The 12,735-nt window shown below is 40.2% G+C and overlaps 1 protein-coding gene across 2 annotated transcripts in view; it reads right to left on the bottom strand.

Moving 5' to 3' along the window:
* sema6cb (semaphorin 6Cb) overlaps positions 1 to 7,747 on the bottom strand; it is a 292,529-nt gene extending 284,782 nt beyond the window's left edge. For both annotated transcript variants that reach the window (XM_057835206.1, XM_057835208.1), the window contains exon 1: positions 7,502 to 7,747. The gene's annotated coding sequence lies outside the window, so the exon portion shown is untranslated. The remainder of the gene's footprint in view (positions 1 to 7,501) is intronic.
* Between the last annotated feature and the right edge of the window lie 4,988 nt (positions 7,748 to 12,735).

Raw genomic sequence — 12,735 nt, 5'->3', positions numbered from 1 at the left:
AAAAAAAGTATTTTAAAAAATATTGACAAGTAGTTCAATTCAAAATTTCCAGGCATGCGACCCAATAAAGTTTTTTTTTTTTTCTATTTTTTTTTTGCCCACTCAATAAAGCTTCTTCTTGAACAGGTCACGAGCTGCGTCACACACAACGTCACACAGCCGTTTGCGCTCTACTGTCACTTCTACTCGCCTAGACGCCGATTCATCAGAGGAAAACAACGACAAATACGACTCATCTTCTTCCTTGAGTTAATGAAATAATGCATTAGCTTGTGCTAAATGTAGTTTTAGATTCATTCTGCACGTTTCAAAGTCGCTCGCTCAAACCAACCGGTGTTGTGCATTTTTCGGCACGACGCCGGCCGTTGCTTGCTTCGCATGCCTCCCTTTCAATAGTTGGCGCCTCGCTCGGAAATTTATTAAAAATGATCACATTCGGTTCGTCCTTCCTGACATCACAAGGACTCTTGGGATAAGTAGTCTTTTGTGCTGCTTTCGCTTTTGAAAAAGGACAAGAAATGGAAATATGGAGATGGATACATGGTCCATGCAGCGTTTTAATGCATATTTATGAGTGCAATAAAACTATAAAACTCAAATGACATTATCTCCCGTTTTTTTGGGCCGATTGACTTCAAATAAAAACTGGCGTGGACATCAACTTCCGCACTTTCACACGAGACCAACCAGCAGCACGTGGGTGATGTAATTACAGTGTGACGAAGCTTCAAAGATGATATGCGTAAACGCGTCGCTGCCGACACGTTCAGTGCTAAAGGGTTAATTAAAGTGGCATTGTAATGGTGTATTTTGAAAGTGTAAGCATTTAGTTTTGTTGATTAGGATGGATACACTGCCCTCTGGTCTGTCTCTTTTCACAAGGCTGAATCCAACTGCTCTCTGTTAAGACCAACGTAAGCTAAGTTTTTGTTTGAGCTAATGTTTTTTAATGCATTCAGAATTTCGTTTATAGGTATATTTAGCTGTTTTTTTGTGGCAATACGTGTCTGAACTATTTGTTAAGAGCATTGTAAATAAACTAGCATTTTATAGCATTTAAGCTAGTGGACTTTTTCGATGTAAGTTAGCCAATGGTTCTGTTGTACATAGGTCCTCATTTTAAAAAAAAATTATAACATTTGAGACTCAGCTCAGGTATTTTAATTTTTCATGCTCCTTACCCGATTACTCAATTATTCGAACTAACTAGTCTATCGATTAATGGACAACTAAAATATTCGATAAATGCTGCCCTAATCTGAACCTTTCTGCATAAAATCACCATCAAATGTGATCTGATCTTTGTCAAAATCGCACAGATGTAACTTCTGCCAAAGGAGACTTCAAGAGCAATTGAAACCAATTTTTACCAAACAATTGAATTTTGGGGGGAGTAACACACAACGTCATGTGTGGATGAAAAACGGAACAGCTCAAAAACATCAACACCTCGTCCCCACCGTGAAGCAAGGTGGAGGGAACATCGTGATTTGGGGTTGTTTTGCTACCTCAGGGCCTGGACAACTTGCAATCATTAATGGAAGAATGACGTTTATCAGGAAGTTTTGCAGGAAAACATGAGGCCTTCGGTCAGACAGTTGAAGCTAAAAAGAGGATGGATGCAACAACAGATCAATGATCCAAAACACAGAAGTAAATCAACTTCAGAATGGTTTCAGAAGAACAAAATACACGTTATGGAGTGGTCAGGTCAAAGTCCAGACTTGAACCCCATTGAGATGCTGTGGCACGACCTAAGGACAGCGATTCATGTCAGACATCCCAGGAATCTGACTGAACTACAGCATTATTGTTATGAAAAATGGACCAAGATTAGTCCTAATCGATTGTTACCAAATGAGGAGGGGGGCACAAAATATTAAATGTGATGGTTCACCTATTTTTCCCCGCCTTCTGTCATTGTTTGCATACTGTCCTCATTAAATTATGAAAACCTATAAATGTTTGGGTGGTTTTAGCTAAAGCAGACACTTTTTCACCTGTGTGATTTTGACAAAAATAGATCATATTTGATTTCATGCAGAAATGTGCAGGTTGATACTTTTTCATACCACCGTGAAGTGACATTTTTACGTCTATCCTAATTATCGCCGTAATTAGGCCTGTTCATGTAATGCACATTTTGGCCAGCAGACGGCGCCCAATTTGCGCTGGTTTGTTAATGGTATCCATTTTAGGGTTACATATCGCATAGCAGTACCACCAATCGGCCTCAAGATGTTCCTAGCTTCACTCAATGGCTCCCTCTGCCAGCAGTATGTGAGGAATGCATGCAATACAATCGAAAATAGCAACACAACTCGACAATCAAGTCAGTCAATGCTGTTATACCATATTAGTACGTTAGCTTAGTTCATGTGCTAATCACTTTTGCTAGGATAATACATAAGTTTCACCAACATTTCAAAAAACGTGACACCGTTACAATATCGGCATTGGTCAATCAGAATCGGGAAGAAAAAATTAGATCGGTATAACACTACTAAAAAAAAAAAAAAAAACGTGATTTCTGGAATCTGATCCAATCTTGTGACCAAATCCATTTCTCCAAAAATAGCAGGATCGGATCAGAACATCAATAATTAATAATCAAATAATAATTAATAATATTTTTTCCTTATGTCGTAAAGAACTCTCTGCTGATCGCGTTTCACTGCCATTGACAGCGCTGGACGTCCAATTCTTTTTGACCGACTTGACTCCTTAAGTCAGTTAATGCCATTACACGACATTAAGGCCAAGCATGTCGCAATATGCAATAATTCCTTATCGCACGGTAAATGAAAATCAAGGCGGTTATTTTCCCGCTGCAATTTATAAAAAATTTGTTTAAACAAAATAAATGAGTCATTGACACAATTTATATTAGCGCTTTGCTAAGAGAAAAAATGTCAATCAGCAGCACTTTTTTTTTTTTTTTTGAATAAGGACTGATTTATGTACTGAGAAATTTGGTTTAGATTTATTTTTAAAATATATACATACTTCAAACAGCACAGTTGTAGAATACAGTTAAGTCAGGAAGCTGTCATAAAAAATTTTAATAGTCATTTTGTCTTCATTGTTACGTACAACATGCCTAGAACAATTTAAGCTAAAATGTGAAGGAAATTGAAAAAAATGACATTTATCTGATTGACCAATTAATTGTTAATTAATCAATTATCAAAATAATTGTTAGTTAGCAGTTAGCAGCCCTAAATTAGTACGTTACCAAAAGTGATTAGTACTTGAACCAAGCAAGGAGACTGCACACATTAAAGCTATATTGCTCTTTAAGTTTTTATCATGGCAGTAATGACACAGAAAGAAGCAAGCACATACAGAAAAATAGCTGTGGCTATTAAACGGTCATGTTATAGGCTTCACTGTCCCATTATAATTCACGCTGAATGCTTTACCCTCATAAAAGATAAAGAAATTACACACACACAAAAAAAAATAACCCGACATAACGTTCGATGCAGTCCGTGCCCAATCCACTCATTAAGTTCAGCTTTTTTGACAAGGTTAGAGACGCTATCCGACAATCACGTTCAAAATTGAGAGAACCAGGGAAGAAAGCGGGTGAAAGCCCGTTTGGAGGCAGCCTAGAGTCTACTTAACGTCGGGTGAAAGTTTGGCAAAGATCCCTTTAGCCCGACTCCATCACGTTTGCTTGTAGCAATAGCTGCTAGCGTTAGCATAGCTTATGTGCTAATCACTTTTGCTAAGAAACGACACAAGTGTGCTACTCCATTTTACCCCCTTTTCAAAAGAAAAAATGTGATTCTGGTAAAATATCAGCTTCCGATACCACAAAGCGAGGTATTTGAATAAAAATTTTTAAAAAAATAAATAAATAAAATTAATTAATTAAAAAAAATTTTTTTAATGGTATCGAAACACAATTGTAAATACTAAGGGTGTAATGGTACATGCATTTGTATTGAACCGTTTCGGTATGTGGTGCTCGGTTCGGAACGGAGGCGGACCGAACGAGTTTCTGAGGTAAGGTAACCCCTACTTTTCAAAGCTGTGAGTCGATCGGGTTACAGTTTCTTTGTGTAGATTATATTTACTCTGTCTTCTCTACTATAATGAGGACCAACACAGTAGGCCAGTATAACCCAGAAACGTCAACGGCGCGACAACGTGCCCACCCGCGGACACGCTCTGCTCACCCAAAGAAAACTGGATGTAGTACTAATGGCAGTCTGGGCACCGCGTATGGTATCCCATTCATATAGTACTAATGTGTTCCAAGTTTTAACCTTTGCGTTGTTACCTCCTCTTTCACCTTAAAAAAATTAAAACTAAAAAAAAAGTTGGTTTTGTTCCTAGGGGGCGCTACACACATTTTGTTTTTTTGTTTTTTTTTACATTTCATCAAAGTTTTCACCAGTGTTCACCTGGCTGTTGAGTTTGGCGAGTTTTGAAGCATTCTGAGGGGGTCAAAGTAGAGCTCAAAGCGTCGGCGGGACAAAGAATGACTGCTAGGGGGCGCTACATAGTGTATTTGTAAATTGTCTTTACAAGGTATCAAAGATTGCACCGGTCTTGACCTGCCTGACGATTTTGGTGCATTTTGAAGCATTCTAAGGGGGTCGAATTGAGTTCAAAGTGGCTGCGGAACACAGAATAACTATAGTAACTAGAAACTGCAATTTCTGGAGAAATTACTCTGGGTCTTTGCTGTGTGGCTATACAGATCTTAGCCCTGCCCAGGGCTATCAATAGAATGGACAAACATGCCTGTCAATGGCGTTAAACAAATTAAATGCCATTAGAAATGTATGGGAAATTTGGACGTCCATGGCCGTCAATGGCAGCACCCACCATAAGCGTCAATGGAAGCGGGGAAGTTTGGGGACACGTCCTATTGATATCTGGTCATTTCCTGTTGATTTGGGGACATTGTTTTTTTTGCCATTGAAAATGAATGGGAAAATTTTTGGACGTCCATGGCCGTCAATGGCATCAACTTACATAGGCGCCAATGGAATCCAAGTACAATGGCATCAATAAAATGGACAAACACGCCCATCAATGGCATGACACAAAGTAAACGTCAATAGGCATGAATCGGAAATTTGGAGGTCCATGGCCTTAAATGGCGGCACCCTTCATGAGCGTCAATGGAAGCGGGGAAGTTTGGGGACACGTCCTATTCATATTTGGTCATTTCCTGTTGATTTGCGGGGGGGGGGGGGGGGGGGGGGGATTCATATTGAAAATGAATGGAAAAAAATTCGGACGTCAGTGTCCGTCAATGGCATCGAGTGACATCGGCGTCAATGGAATTCAAGTCCATTAGCATCAATAGATTCGACATGCATGGCCGTCAATGGCATCAATGCAATGTAAATTCCATTGGAAATCCCGTTGGAAGTGAATAGGAAATTTTCTAATTAGAAATGAATGGGAAAGTTTTTGGCAAATTTCCAGAGAACCGTTAATTTTTTTTCCAAATTCTGTCTACAACTTTTAGCCTGGTACTCCAGACTCATTGCTGTTCCAGCTATTGAGTCTGGCCACCATTCAGTGGATAAAATTTCCAGGGCGGAGCAAGTCAAAGCAAACAGACAGCGGAGTGGACCAATCAGCGAAGGCGGATGTGATGTTAGAAACGCGACGAGGGAGTTGCGCCCGGAAGTAAACATACGAGGAGAGCGGAGTTTATTCAACAAGGCAAGCGCGAGACAGACTGTTGTCAATGACTTGTGTCGATGTGTTTTTGGTAATTTAAAACTGATTTAACCGTGGATTGGAACATATTCTCCGCTCTCCTGTTCGCCATCTCTGCTGTTGTGGAAACGACTTCCGACGCGGAAGAGTGACGTTGTTCGTTAAGAACACGTCACGCAAATAAACAAATCTGATTTGACGACTGATTTTGTACTTGCTCGAGAGGCCGTTAATGGGCTGGGTCCCAGACTATTCTCTTAGTGTTTGAAAAATACAGGGAGAACAGTCTGGCCGTGCCAAGCAACAAATTTTATGCCCCTCACCTTCCTGGAATTTTATGTCCAAATATGGGATTTGGTCAAAAATTGTAGGACTAGATACATTTTGGAATATTTCGAAAAATTGCAGTTTAAGGATGAACGTGAAAATTTTCAGAGCTGTTCCGAAAAAAGCCTGCGTCGCGCAAAAATTCCGATACTTGAACTGTGCCGATCAGTCAAACGGTTCGGGCTGCGCGGCTCGCCGAAGAAACGTGGACGAAAAAATGCCAATCACTCAATAATAAATTTTTTTAAAAACCCGCGTTAACGGGCGAACGGAAAATTTTTCAGGGCCGTTCGAGAAATTCCCTGCGTTCCGCGAATTTCTCAGTCGTTTTGATACCTGAACAGTGCCGATCGGTCAAACTGTTCGGGCTGCACGGCGCACCGAAAAAATGGTTTAATGAGAAGAATAACCTATAAAGTTGAGGAACAACACTATCTGGTGTTTTTCAAAGACCCAGATAATGATAATAAAACCGAGAAAACACAATAGGTTACCTAAAAAAACTAACCTGCATGTCCATACTGTTCAGTTATGGATGTGTTCCAAGTCAAATAAAATCAAATCAACTTTTATTTGTCTAGACCAAATCACAACAACAGTTATCTCGAGGAGAAAACAAAACATGTTTTAAGGTGCAGTAGCCCTACGCTGGATTTCGACCTACTTGAGCATTGTAGCTCCCCCCAGGTAAGACTAATGCCCACCCACACCTGGCATCCTGGTAACACCACTGCTGTGAATGCTCACGTTTCAGTGCCATTGACGGCGATGCACGTCCAATCCTATCGACTCGCCCCTCCCAGTCAAAATGAATTGGCCGTCAAGCCCCGTCAATGGCACCGAAACGTTGAGCATTTACAGCCAGTTTAATTAATCGAATTGGACGTCCATCACTGTCACCGAGTTCTTATAAGTCCTCACTGAACGTCCACGGGCCAAATGAGAAGACGGAGCAACTTGACGGACTGCTGCGTGGATGAACGCCAAATGGAAGTCGCTTCCAGTCACCCTGACAAACTGGAACCTGAGCTCGCCATCATCACCGTGATGTCACTGCAGCAGAAGAAGCAGCAGACAGCGTCGCCAGGTCCAAACGGGCGAATTCCCCAGAGGAACGAGGTGTCAACTTGGAACGGCAACAGTGACAAAAGACGAGCCGACCTGCTCTCAGCATCTCGCACAACTGGAATCTCCTTGGCTCTTTTAACGCAACGTCAGAACAAAGCTGCGAGAACAATGAGCTCACCGAGCAGGTCCGAGGAAGCTACCCGTGAAAACATTCACAAACGAGAAGGAAAACAAGCCGTTCCTCATTAGACGTGCAGCCACACTGCTGAGTGGACACATTGTGGAGTCAGATGCTTCTCATTAGCGTCACGGTACGTGCGCAAAGTTGCGGAACCCCCCGCACGAACCCCCGGATGAGAAGACGAAACAAACCAGAGGTGAAAATGAAGACAACGTGTGAGAGGTGAAGTCGTCTTACCTTGCTACCTTTCCGCGACCAACAAATAAAACGACCCAATTGTTTGCTAGCTCCTCACTTGGTTGGTGTTCTTCAGCGACGTCTCGTTAAATTGTTTGCTGTTTTTTCTTAAGGGGGCTGAGTTGGAGCTCCACGCATCCCGTTAAATGTCCTTGCGCTCTCCGGTCAGACTCGAGCGAACTAAACCGAGACGAAGAAACAAGCAGGAGCAGCGGATGAGGACGCGCCCCCTTGTTAAAGATTGGCGGGAGTGTTAGCCAATCCCAGGTTAGTCGAGGGAATGTATCTCATTTCTGATTGGTTTATCAGAATTACGCTCCTCCTTCTCATTAGCGCAGCTCACTTCTTGCCCAGATGTTAAATAGCGGGCTGTATCGGCCCGTTTGAACTGGCGCCAGCCAATCAGGGCGCGAGAAACCACAGATTGAAATCAAGACAACACCTGGGCTAACGAGTTTGGTCACGCCAGTGCGGTTGTTTTGAATGAAAATTAACAATGATGTTGATTTATTTAATGAAAATGACGATGATAGACGTCTAATCACGTGGATCTTTTAATTAGTGTTTCACCGCTTGGATGTTTTGGCTCGATTTTGAGACGGCTGTGTGGTATCGGCCGATGCTGATATTGCACCGACATTAGCAGAGTTTAACTTTTGGGGGTGTCAGTGTCAGCGATGAAATTACCTTTATATATATATACATATATATATATATATATGTGTGTATATTAGGGCTATCAAACGATTAAAATTTTTAATCGAGTTAATTACAGCTTAAAAATTAATTAATCGTAATTAATCGCAATTAATCACAATTTAAACCATCTATACAATATGCCATATTTTTCTGTAAATTATTGTTGGAATGGAAAGATAAGACACAAGATGGATATATACATTCAACATATGGTACATAGGGACTGTATTTGTTTATTATAACAATAAATCAACAAGATGGCATTAACATTATTAAAATTCTGTTAAAGCGATCCATGGATAGAAAGACTTGTAGTTCTTAAAAGATAAATGTTAGTACAAGTTATAGAAATTTTGTATTAAAACCCCTCTTAATGGTTTCGTTTTAATAAAATTTGTAAAAATTTCAATCAAAAAATAAACTAGTAGCCCGCCATTGTTGATGTCAATAATTACTTACACAATGCTCATGGGTGCTGAAGCCTATAAAGTCAGTCGCACCCAAGCGCCAGCAAAGGGCGGCAAAACTCCATAAAACAAAATTAACATGTGGGCATTTCACGTACTGTCATTTAAATCTGTCTGAGCGGGGCATGTGCGTTAATTGCGTCAAATATTTTAATGTGATTAATTTTAAAAATTAATTACCGCCCGTTAACGCGATAATTTTGACAGCCCTAATTATATGTGTATATATATATATATATATATATATATATATATATATATATACATACAGGGGTGCACATAAGTGGTCCGCATGCGCGCATGCGTACTGGACGTAGACAAACGCGCTGGCCCTCAACGGCTTCCATACGCTTTTGCGTACCGATGGCTGACCACTGTATTTGCGGCGGACACGAGAAAATCACTTCTCAAAATGTCGAAGAGGCAGGCCACACTGAGTAATTATCAAAAGACAGACAGACGACAGAGACGTCACCGGAGCTACCGAAAAAAAGGACTTTTGCTGAAAAGTGGCTACAGGAGGTACCATGGCTAGAAGCAAATGATGCTCGCACGGAAATGCGGTACAAAATGTGCCGTGAGAATCCCAATGTCGCCGATAAGAGCAGCGCATTTTATGTAGGGTCAAAGAATTTCAGCCATGAAACTTTGAAAAGCACGAAAAAAACAGAGAGCATGTGGCAATTAAGCAAACTATCGATGTCAGACATGACCCACTCGCCCTATGGACAAGTCGCGGAATAAAGGTAATGAACAGTGCCATGCACTGACAAACGTGTTTTTGCTCGCATTTTACAAAGCTAAACATGCACGTTCAATGAGGTCTTATGAGGAGGACGTCCCACTTTTAAAAAGGCTTGGAGTTAATGTGGGAGTCGCATAATGCCCTTTATTTTGAATTGGTGCTTTTATGTTTATTTCTTTACATTTCACTTCAAAGTAATGCCAATTTTATTGTGCCAGTTGATGTTAATCAAGCATTAATTGTTAATATAATTAATTAAAGTTAATTGGCTCAAAGTAAAGCTTGTCATAAATTTATCGCATCAGGCGGGTCGGCTCTCAAGCTCAATGAGGACCAAGTCACATCTCCAGGTCCTCCTCTGAGAACCTGGGCAAAAAAAATTATGTGCACCCCTGTATATATATATATATATATATATATATAAACATAAATGGAGGAAAACACAGACAAGACTGAAAAAGCAGTTTCTGCTCTTGCACTCCTCTTTAAAAGAAATTGCTGTATTTAAAGCCAAAACAACTGTTGTGTTTGATTGAACAATATGTCTATATACTGCAATAGCAGATTAATGGCGCATGAAGCCCCCGAACTATTTTTAATTTGTCCGTTTTACCCTGAAAACCCCCGTTTACAGACGTCGCGCAACCGCTTTTGTTTCAACCCAGCCGTAATTAATTATATTTATTATTCAAAATGTTTGTCATTTTTAGCTTAGAATCATTAATTGATGTCTTAGATTTCGTTTTTTTTTTTTTAAACGACTTTAAAAAAATTATTCAGTCACGTATTTTAAACTTTTAAACAAACATTACACAAACACATTAAAAAAATGGCGTCTGTAAAAAAGTCACTGATATCTACCTCATAACTATCCCTTAATTGTATTTTTTTTTTTTTGTTACCGTCGCATTTTCTCCGAAATGTTAGATGATAAATAATCGATTCACACAAAGAAAAATTGAAAAAAAAGTTTAAAATGGTAAATATATGAAAAAGAAAATCTCAACCACTCCTTAATGTCTGCCATTTCTGCGTCGCAACCCTTGTTATATTCCCATGTTTCACCCATAAAATCCCCCAAAAATCCAGCTGTGGACATTCACAGCTGTGTCTTGACACTCGGCGATACATGCTACATGGAGTTTTTGGATCGAAACAAGGTAAGTACGCGGTAATATCTCGTTAAAGTCATGGAGTCTGTAATTCTGCTCTCGCGTGCTCTCAGCTCCAGATAGGGTTTTGCTGTTTGAAAACTACTTTTTATTTTATTTTTATTTTTTTAATGCCCTCCTGTTCAAAATTTATTATACTTACTATATTATTTATTATACTTATAAAATAATATAATATTATAACATATAATAAAATACTTATATACTTTTTTAGGTACACCATGCTAGTAACGAGTTGGACCCCCTTTTGCCTTCAGAACTGCCTCAATTCTTCGTGGCATAGATTCAACAAGGTGCTGGAAGTATTCCTCAGAGAGTTTGGTCCATATTGACATGATGGCATCACACAGTTGGTGCAGATTTGTCGGCTGCACATCCATTATGCGAATCTCCTATTCCACCACATCCCAAAGATGCTCTATTGGATTGAAATCTGGTAACTGTGGAGGCCATTTGAGTACAATGAACTCATTATCATGTTCAAGAAACCAGTCTGAGATGATTCCAGCTTTATGACATGGCGCATTATCCTGCTGAAAGAAGCCATCAGAAGTTGGGTACATTGTGGTCATAAAGGGATGGACATGGTCAGCAACAATACTCAGGTAGGCTGTGGCGTTCCAACAATGCTCAATTGGTACCAAGGGGCCCAAAGAGTGCCAAGAAAATATTCCCCACACCATTACACCACCACCACCAGCCTGAACCGTTGATACAAGGCAGGATGGATCCATGCTTTCATGTCGTTGACGCCAAATTCTGACCCTACCATACAAATGTCGCAGCAGAAATCGAGACTCATCAGACCAGGCAACGTTTTTCCAATCTTCTATTGTCCAATTTCGATGAGCTTGTGCAAATTGTAGCCTCAGTTTCCTGTTCTTAGCTGAAAGGAGTGGCACCTGGCGTGGTCTTCTGCTGCTGTAGCCCATCTGCCTCAAAGTTCGACGTACTGTGCGTTCAGAGATGCTCTTCTGCCTACCTTGGTTGTAACGGGTGGTTATTTGAGTCACTGTTGCCTTTCTATCAACTCGAACCAGTCTGGCCATTCTCCCCTGACCTCTGGCATCAACAAGGTATTTCCGCCCACAGAACTGCCGCTCACTGGATATTTTTTCTTTTTCGGACCATTCTCTGTAAACCCTACAGATGGTTGTGCATGAAAATCCCAGTAGATCAGGAGTTTCTGAAATACTCAGACTAGCCCTTCTGGCACCAACAACCATGCCAAGTCACTCATATCACCTTTCTGCCCTATACTGATGCTCGGTTTGAACTGCAGGAGATTGTCTTAAACCATGTCTACATGCGTAAATGCACTGAGTTACCGCCATTTGTTTGGCTGATTAGAAATTAAGAGTTAACGGGCAGTTGGACAGGTGGACCTAAAAAAGTGCCGGTGACTGTATATACTGTAAATTAAGAGTCAAGAATCTGCATTGGACAAGGTAATGATGCTGGAACTTTTATTTTGTGCTGTTCCAGTGAGATTTACAAAGATGACTGTTTGAAGAAGACATCAAAATTCCCTCAGTCCTTGATGATATGGGGCTGCATGTCAGGCAAAGGAACCGGGGAGATGGCTGTGGTTAAATCTTCAATAAATGCACAAGTTTACATTGACATTTTAGACAGCTTTCTTATCCCTTCAATTGAAAATACCCTCATTTTCGGACTATAAGCCGCTACTTTTTCCCCTCGTTTTGAATCCTGCGGCTTATTGGATGATTTATTTGGGTTAAGAGGTAACACTTTATTTGACAGCGGCATCATAAGACTGTCATAACAACGTCATAATTATGACATGACACTATCATGGGCATTACTGAATGCTTATGACAGATGTCAATATGTGTCATGTGGCATATTACGTCACTAACTCCATTTATGTCCAGCTCAGATCTTTTACGTCCATTCAAAAGTGAGATCATTTGCTGGATGACACTAACCGACATCTATTATAAGCATTTAATAATGCTTATGACAGTGTCATGTAATAATTATGACAGTATAATGGCATCACTATCCAAGAAAATGTTACCAAATACAATAGCTGAGATTAATGAAACAACTGGAACAGTAACTGAAGAAATAATTAGCACAGAACATGAATTTTGATTGTTATTTACATCTGTAGTGCCGCAATGCATG

The sequence above is a fragment of the Corythoichthys intestinalis genome, chromosome 4 (assembly GCF_030265065.1).
Source record: "Corythoichthys intestinalis isolate RoL2023-P3 chromosome 4, ASM3026506v1, whole genome shotgun sequence".
NCBI classification, from domain to species: Eukaryota; Metazoa; Chordata; class Actinopteri; order Syngnathiformes; family Syngnathidae; genus Corythoichthys; species Corythoichthys intestinalis.
The sequence above is the reverse complement of the archived record's forward strand: the minus strand, read 5'-3'. Positions and strand labels throughout refer to the sequence as shown.